This window comes from Halictus rubicundus, unplaced genomic scaffold (genome assembly GCF_050948215.1).
Source record: "Halictus rubicundus isolate RS-2024b unplaced genomic scaffold, iyHalRubi1_principal scaffold0033, whole genome shotgun sequence".
NCBI classification, from domain to species: domain Eukaryota; kingdom Metazoa; phylum Arthropoda; class Insecta; order Hymenoptera; family Halictidae; genus Halictus; species Halictus rubicundus.
Window position 1 is genome coordinate 30,526 of NW_027488574.1, and position 10,175 is coordinate 40,700.

A 10,175-nucleotide genomic window follows, 5' to 3' on the forward strand; every position below is an offset into this window, starting at 1 on the left:
TAGGATAGGATAGAGGATAGGATAGGATAGAGGATAGGATAGGATAGAGGATAGGATAGGATAGAGGATAGGAGAGGATAGAGGATAGGATAGGATAGAGAATAGGATAGGATAGAGGATAGGATAGGATAGAGGATAGGATAGGATAGAGGATAGGATAGGATAGAGGGTACGATAGGATAGTGGATAGGGTTTGATAGAGGATAGGATAGGATAGAGGATATTATAGGATAGAGGATAGGATAGGATAGAGGATAGGATAGGATAGAGAATATAATATAGGATTGGATAGGATAGAGGATAGAATAGGATAGAGGATAAGATAGGATAGAGGATAGGATATGATAGAGGATAGGATAGGATAGAGGATAGGAAAGGATAGAGGATAGGATAGGATAGAGGATAGGATAGGATAGAGGATAGGATAGGATAGAGAATAGGATAGGATAGAGGATAGGATAGCATAGAGGATAGGATAGGATTGAGGGTACGATAGGATAGAGGATAGAATAGGATAGAGGATAGGATAGGATAGAGGATAGGATAGGATAGAGGATAGGATAGGATAGAGAATAGGATAGGATAGAGGATAGGATAGGATAGAGGATAGGATACGATAGAGGGTAGGATAGGATACAGGATAGGATAGGATAGAGAATAGAATAGGATAGAGGATAGGATAGGATAGCGGATAGGATATGTTAGAGGATAGGATAGGATAGAGGATAGGATAGGATAGAGGTTAGGATAGGATAGAGGATAGGATACGATAGAGGATAGGATAGGATAGAGAATAGGATATAGGATTGGATAGGATAGAGGATAGAATAGGATAGAGGATAGGATAGGATAGCGGATAGGATATGTTAGAGGATAGGATAGGATAGAGGATAGGATAGGATAGAGATATGATAGGATAGAGGATAGGATAGGATAGAGGATAGGATAGGTTGAGGATAGGATAGGATAGAGGATAGGATAGGATAGCGGATAGGATATGTTAGAGGATAGGATAGGATAGAGGATAGGATAGGATAGAGGATAGGATAGGATAGAGGATAGGATAGGATAGAGGATAGGATAGGATAGAGAATGGGATAGGATAGAGGATAGGATAGGGTAGAGGATAGGATAGGATTGAGGGTACGATAGGATAGTGGATAGGGTTTGATAGAGGATAGGATAGGATAGAGGATATGATAGGATAGAGGATAGGATAGGATAGAGGATTGGATAGGATAGAGAATAGGATAGGATAGAGGATAGGATAGGATAGAGGATAGGATACGATAGAGGGTAGGATAGGATACAGGATAGGATAGGATAGAGAATAGGATAGGATAGAGGATAGGATAGGGTGGAGGATTGGGTAGGATAGACGATAGCATACGATAGAGGATAGGATAGGGTGGAGAATAGGATAGGATGGAGGATTGGGTAGGATAGAGGATAGGATTATGTAGAGGATAGGATAGGATAGCGAACACGATAGAGGATTGGATAGGATAGAGGATAGGATAGGATAGAGTATAGGATAGGATAGAGGATAGGATAGGATAGAGGATAGGATAGGATAGAGAATAGGATAGGATAGAGGATAGGATAGGATAGAGGATAGGATAGGATTGAGGGTACGATAGGATAGTGGATAGGATAGGATAGAGGATAGGATAGGATAGAGGATATGATAGGATAGAGGATAGGATATAGGATTGGATAGGATAGAGGATAGAATAGGATAGAGGATAAAATAGGATAGAGGATAGGATATGATAGAGGATAGGATAGGATAGGATAGAGGATAGGATAGGATAGAGGATAGGATAGGATAGAGGATAGGATAGGATAGAGAATAGGATAGGATAGAGGATAGGATAGGATAGAAGATAGGATAGGATTGATGGTACGATAGGATAGTGGATAGGATAGGATAGAGGATAGGATAGGATAGAGGATATGATAGGATAGAGGATAGGATAGGATAGAGGATAGGATAGAATAGTGGATAGGATAGGATAGAGGATAGGATAGGATAGAGGATAGGATAGGATAGAGAATAGGATAGGATAGAGGATAGGATAGGATAGAGGATAGGATAGGATAGAGGATAGGATACGATAGAGGATAGGATAGGATAGAGGATAGGAAAGGATAAACGATAGGATAGGATAGAGGATAGGATAGGATAGAGGATAGTATATGATAGAGGATAGGATAGGATAGAGGATAGGATAGGATAGAGGATAGGATAGGATAGAGGATAGGATACGATAGAGGATAGGATAGGATAGAGAATAGGATATAGGATTGGATAGGATAGCGGATAGGATAGGATAGAGGATAGGATAGGATAGAGGATAGGATAGGATAGAGAATAGGATAGGATAGAGGATAGGATAGCATAGAGGATAGGATAGGATTGAGGGTACGATAGGATAGAGGATAGAATAGGATAGAGGATAGGATAGGATAGAGGATAGGATAGGATAGAGGATAGGATAGGATAGAGAAGAGGATAGGATAGAGGATAGGATAGGATAGAGGATAGGATACGATAGAGGGTAGGATAGGATACAGGATAGGATAGGATAGAGAATAGAATAGGATAGAGGATAGGATAGGATAGCGGATAGGATATGTTAGAGGATAGGATAGGATAGAGGATAGGATAGGATAGAGGTTAGGATAGGATAGAGGATAGGATACGATAGAGGATAGGATAGGATAGAGAATAGGATATAGGATTGGATAGGATAGAGGATAGAATAGGATAGAGGATAGGATAGGATAGCGGATAGGATATGTTAGAGGATAGGATAGGATAGAGGATAGGATAGGATAGAGAATGGGATAGGATAGAGGATAGGATAGGGTAGAGGATAGGATAGGATTGAGGGTACGATAGGATAGTGGATAGGGTTTGATAGAGGATAGGATAGGATAGAGGATATGATAGGATAGAGGATAGGATAGGATAGAGGATAGGATAGGATAGAGAATAGGATAGGATAGAGGATAGGATAGGATAGAGGATAGGATAGGATAGAAGATAGGATAGGATTGAGGGTACGATAGGATAGTGGATAGGATAGGATAGAGGATAGGATAGGATAGAGGATATGATAGGATAGAGGATAGGATAGGATAGAGGATAGGATAGGATAGAGAATGGGATAGGATAGAGGATAGGATAGGGTAGAGGATAGGATAGGATTGAGGGTACGATAGGATAGTGGATAGGGTTTGATAGAGGATAGGATAGGATAGAGGATATGATAGGATAGAGGATAGGATAGGATAGAGGATAGGATAGGATAGAGAATAGGATAGGATAGAGGATAGGATAGGATAGAGGATAGGATACGATAGAGGGTAGGATAGGATACAGGATAGGATAGGATAGAGAATAGGATAGGATAGAGGATAGGATAGGATGGAGGATTGGGTAGGATAGACGATAGCATACGATAGAGGATAGGATAGGGTGGAGAATAGGATAGGATGGAGGATTGGGTAGGATAGAGGATAGGATACGGTAGAGGATAGGATAGGATAGCGAACACGATAGAGGATTGGATAGGATAGAGGATAGGATAGGATAGAGTATAGGATAGGATAGAGGATAGGATAGGATACAGGATAGGATAGGATAGTGAATAGGATAGGATAGAGGATAGGATAGGATAGAGGATAGGATAGGATTGAGGGTACGATAGGATAGTGGATAGGATAGGATAGAGGATAGGATAGGATAGAGGATATGATAGGATAGAGGATAGGATATAGGATTGGATAGGATAGAGGATAGAATAGGATAGAGGATAAAATAGGATAGAGGATAGGATATGATAGAGGATAGGATAGGATAGGATAGAGGATAGGATAGGATAGAGGATAGGATAGGATAGAGGATAGGATAGGATAGAGAATAGGATAGGATAGAGGATAGGATAGGATAGAAGATAGGATAGGATTGAGGGTACGATAGGATAGTGGATAGGATAGGATAGAGGATAGGATAGGATAGAGGATATGATAGGATAGAGGATAGGATAGGATAGAGGATAGGATAGAATAGTGGATAGGATAGGATAGAGGATAGGATAGGATAGAGGATAGGATAGGATAGAGAATAGGATAGGATAGAGGATAGGATAGGATAGAGGATAGGATAGGATAGAGGATAGGATACGATAGAGGATAGGATAGGATAGAGGATAGGAAAGGATAAACGATAGGATAGGATAGAGGATAGGATAGGATAGAGGATAGTATATGATAGAGGATAGGATAGGATAGAGGATAGGATAGGATAGAGGATAGGATAGGATAGAGGATAGGATACGATAGAGGATAGGATAGGATAGAGAATAGGATATAGGATTGGATAGGATAGCGGATAGGATAGGATAGAGGATAGGATAGGATAGAGGATAGGATATGATAGAGGATAGGATAGGATAGAGGATAGGATAGGATAGAGGATAGGATACGATAGAGGATAGGATAGGATAGAGGATAGGATAGGATAGAGAATAGGATATAGGATTGGATAGGATAAAGAATAGGATATAGGATTGGATAGGATAGAGGATAGAATAGGATAGAGGATAGGATAGGATAGAGGATAGGATAGGATGGCGGATAGGATATGATAGAGGATAGGATAGGATAGAGGATAGGATAGGATAAACGATAGGATAGGATAGAGGATAGGATAGTATAGAGGATAGGATAGGATAGAGGATAGGATAGGATAGTGGATAGGATAGGATAGAGGATAGGATAGGATAGAGGATACGATATAGGATTGGATAGGATAGAGGATAGGATACGATAGAGAATAGGGTAGGATAGAGAATAGGATATAGGATTGGATAGGATAGAGGATAGGATAGGATAGAGGATAAGATAGGATAGAGAATAGGATATAGGATTGGATAGGATAGTGGATAGGATAGGACAGAGGATAGGATAGGATAGAGGATAGGATAGGATAGAGAATAGGATAGGATAGAGGATAGGATAGGATAGAGGATAGGATAGGATAGAGGATAGGATAGGATAGAGGATAGGATAGGATAGAGAACAGGATATAGGATTGGATAGGATAGCGGATAGGATAGGATAGAGGATAGGATAGGATAGAGGATACGATATGATAGAGGATAGGATAGGATAGAGGATAGGATAGGATAGAGGATAGAATAGGATAGAGGATAGGATAGGATAGAGAATAGGATAGGATAGAGGATAGGATAGGATAGAGAATAGGATATAGGATTGGATAGGATAGCGGATAGAATAGGATAGAGGATTGGATAGGATAGAGGATAGGATATGATAGAGGATAGGATAGGATAGAGGATAGGATAGGATACGATAGAGGATAGGATAGGATAGAGAATAGGATATGGGATTGGTTAGGATATAGGATTGGATAGGATAGATGATAGAATAGTATAGAGGATAGGATAGGATAGAGGATAGGATATGATAGAGGATGGGATAGGATAGAGGATAGATGATAGGATAGGATGGAGGATAGGATAGGATAGAGGATAGGATATGATAGAGGATAGGATAGGATAGAGGATAGGATAGGATAGAGAATAGGATAGGATAGAGGATAGGATAGGATAGGATAGACGATAGGATAGGATAGGATAGAGGATAGGATAGGATAGAGGATAGGATAGGATGGAGAATAGGATATAGGATTGGATAGGATAGAGAATAGGATATAGGATTGGATAGGATAGAGGATAGAATAGGATAGAGGATAGGATAGGATAGAGGATAGGATAGGATAGCGGATAGGATATGATAGAGGATAGGATAGGATAGAGGATAGGATAGGATAAACGATAGGCTAGGATAGAGGATAGGATAGTATAGAGGATAGGATAGGATAGAGGATAGGATAGGATAGTGGATAGGATAGGATAGAGGATAGGATAGGATAGAGGATACGATATAGGATTGGATAGGATAGAGGATAGGATACGATAGAGAATAGGGTAGGATAGAGAATAGGATATAGGATTGGATAGGATAGAGGATAGGATAGGATAGAGGATACGATATAGGATTGGATAGGATAGAGGATAGGATACGATAGAGAATAGGATAGGATAGAGAATAGGATATAGGATTGGATAGGATAGAGGATAGAATAGAATAAAGGATAGGATAGGATAGCGGACAGGATATGTTAGAGGATGGGATAGGATAGAGGATAGGATAGGATAGAGAATAGGATATATCATTGGATAGGATAGCGGATAGGATAGGATAGAGGATAGGATAGGATAGAGGATAGGATAGCATAGAGGATAGGATAGGATTGAGGGTACGATAGGATAGAGGATAGAATAGGATAGAGGATAGGATAGGATAGAGGATAGGATAGGATAGAGGATAGGATAGGATAGAGAAGAGGATAGGATAGAGGATAGGATAGGATAGAGGATAGGATACGATAGAGGGTAGGATAGGATACAGGATAGGATAGGATAGAGAATAGAATAGGATAGAGGATAGGATAGGATAGCGGATAGGATATGTTAGAGGATAGGATAGGATAGAGGATAGGATAGGATAGAGGTTAGGATAGGATAGAGGATAGGATACGATAGAGGATAGGATAGGATAGAGAATAGGATATAGGATTGGATAGGATAGAGGATAGAATAGGATAGAGGATAGGATAGGATAGCGGATAGGATATGTTAGAGGATAGGATAGGATAGAGGATAGGATAGGATAGAGAATGGGATAGGATAGAGGATAGGATAGGGTAGAGGATAGGATAGGATTGAGGGTACGATAGGATAGTGGATAGGGTTTGATAGAGGATAGGATAGGATAGAGGATATGATAGGATAGAGGATAGGATAGGATAGAGGATAGGATAGGATAGAGAATAGGATAGGATAGAGGATAGGATAGGATAGAGGATAGGATAGGATAGAAGATAGGATAGGATTGAGGGTACGATAGGATAGTGGATAGGATAGGATAGAGGATAGGATAGGATAGAGGATATGATAGGATAGAGGATAGGATAGGATAGAGGATAGGATAGGATAGAGAATGGGATAGGATAGAGGATAGGATAGGGTAGAGGATAGGATAGGATTGAGGGTACGATAGGATAGTGGATAGGGTTTGATAGAGGATAGGATAGGATAGAGGATATGATAGGATAGAGGATAGGATAGGATAGAGGATAGGATAGGATAGAGAATAGGATAGGATAGAGGATAGGATAGGATAGAGGATAGGATACGATAGAGGGTAGGATAGGATACAGGATAGGATAGGATAGAGAATAGGATAGGATAGAGGATAGGATAGGATGGAGGATTGGGTAGGATAGACGATAGCATACGATAGAGGATAGGATAGGGTGGAGAATAGGATAGGATGGAGGATTGGGTAGGATAGAGGATAGGATACGGTAGAGGATAGGATAGGATAGCGAACACGATAGAGGATTGGATAGGATAGAGGATAGGATAGGATAGAGTATAGGATAGGATAGAGGATAGGATAGGATACAGGATAGGATAGGATAGTGTATAGGATAGGATAGAGGATAGGATAGGATAGAGGATAGGATAGGATTGAGGGTACGATAGGATAGTGGATAGGATAGGATAGAGGATAGGATAGGATAGAGGATATGATAGGATAGAGGATAGGATATAGGATTGGATAGGATAGAGGATAGAATAGGATAGAGGATAAAATAGGATAGAGGATAGGATATGATAGAGGATAGGATAGGATAGGATAGAGGATAGGATAGGATAGAGGATAGGATAGGATAGAGGATAGGATAGGATAGAGAATAGGATAGGATAGAGGATAGGATAGGATAGAAGATAGGATAGGATTGAGGGTACGATAGGATAGTGGATAGGATAGGATAGAGGATAGGATAGGATAGAGGATATGATAGGATAGAGGATAGGATAGGATAGAGGATAGGATAGAATAGTGGATAGGATAGGATAGAGGATAGGATAGGATAGAGGATAGGATAGGATAGAGAATAGGATAGGATAGAGGATAGGATAGGATAGAGGATAGGATAGGATAGAGGATAGGATACGATAGAGGATAGGATAGGATAGAGGATAGGAAAGGATAAACGATAGGATAGGATAGAGGATAGGATAGGATAGAGGATAGTATATGATAGAGGATAGGATAGGATAGAGGATAGGATAGGATAGAGGATAGGATAGGATAGAGGATAGGATACGATAGAGGATAGGATAGGATAGAGAATAGGATATAGGATTGGATAGGATAGCGGATAGGATAGGATAGAGGATAGGATAGGATAGAGGATAGGATATGATAGAGGATAGGATAGGATAGAGGATAGGATAGGATAGAGGATAGGATACGATAGAGGATAGGATAGGATAGAGGATAGGATAGGATAGAGAATAGGATATAGGATTGGATAGGATAGCGGATAGGATAGGATAGAGGATAGGATAGGATAGAGGATAGGATATGATAGAGGATAGGATAGGATAGAGGATAGGATACGATAGAGGATAGGATAGGATAGCGGATCGGATATGTTAGAAGATAGGATAGGACAGAGGATAGGATAGGATAGAGGATAGGATAGGATAGAGGATAGGATAGGATAGAGGATAGGATACGATAGAGGATAGGATAGGATAGAGAATAGGATATAGGATTGGATGGGATAGCGGATAGGATAGGATAGAGGATAGGATAGGATAGAGGATAGGATATGATAGAGGATAGGATAGGATAGAGGATAGGATAGGATAGAGGATAGGATACGATAGAGGATAGGATAGGATAGAGAATAGGATATAGGATTGGATGGGTTAGAGGATAGAATAGGATAGAGGATAGGATAGGATAGAGTATAGGATATAGGATTGGATAGGATAGAGGATAGAATAGGATAGAGGATAGGATAGGATAGCGGATAGGATATGTTAGAGGATAGGATACGATAGAGGATAGGATAGGATAGAGATAGGATAGGATAGAGGATAGGATAGGATAGAGGATAGGATAGGTTGAGGATAGGATAGGATAGAGGATAGGATAGGATAGAGATAGGATCGGATAGAGGATAGGATAGGATTGAGGGTACGATAGGATAGAGGATAGAATAGGATAGAGGATAGGATAGAGGATAGGATAGGATAGAGGATAGGATAGGATAGAGAATAGGATAGGATAGAGGATAGGATAGGATAGAGGATAGGATACGATAGAGGGTAGGATAGGATACAGGATAGGATACGATAGAGGATAGGATAGGATAGCGGATCGGATATGTTAGAGGATAGGATAGGATAGAGGATAGGATAGGATAGAGGATAGGATAGGATAGAGTATAGGATAGGATAGAGGATAGGATAGGATAGTGGATATCATAGGATAGAGGATAGGATAGGATAGAGGATACGATATAGGATTGGATAGGATAGAGGATAGGATACGATAGAGGATAGGATAGGATAGAGAATAGGATATAGGATTGGATAGGATAGAGGATAGAATAGGATAGAGGATAGGATAGGATAGAGAATAGGATATAGGATTGGATAGGATAGAGGATAGAATAGGATAGAGGATAGGATAGGATAGAGAATAGGATATAGGATTGGATAGGATAGAGGATAGAATAGGATAGAGGATAGGATAGGATAGCGGATAGGATATGTTAGAGGATAGGATAGGATAGAGGATAGGATAGGATAGAGATAGGATCGGATAGAGGATAGGATAGGATAGAGGATAGGATAGGTTGAGGATAGGATAGGATAGAGGATAGGATAGGATAGAGGATAGGATAGGATAGAGGATAGGATAGGATAGAGGATAGTATAGGATAGCGGATAGGATAGGATAGAGGATAGGATAGGATAGAGGATAGGATATGATAGAGGATAGGATACGATAGAGGATAGGATACGATAGAGGTTAGGATAGGATAGCGGATCGGATATGTTAGAGGATAGGATAGGATAGAGGATAGGATAGGATAGAGGATAGGATAGGATAGAGGTTAGGATAGGATAGAGGATAGGATACGATAGAGGATAGGATAGGATAGAGAATAGGATATAGGATTGGATAGAATAGAGGATAGAATAGGATAGAGA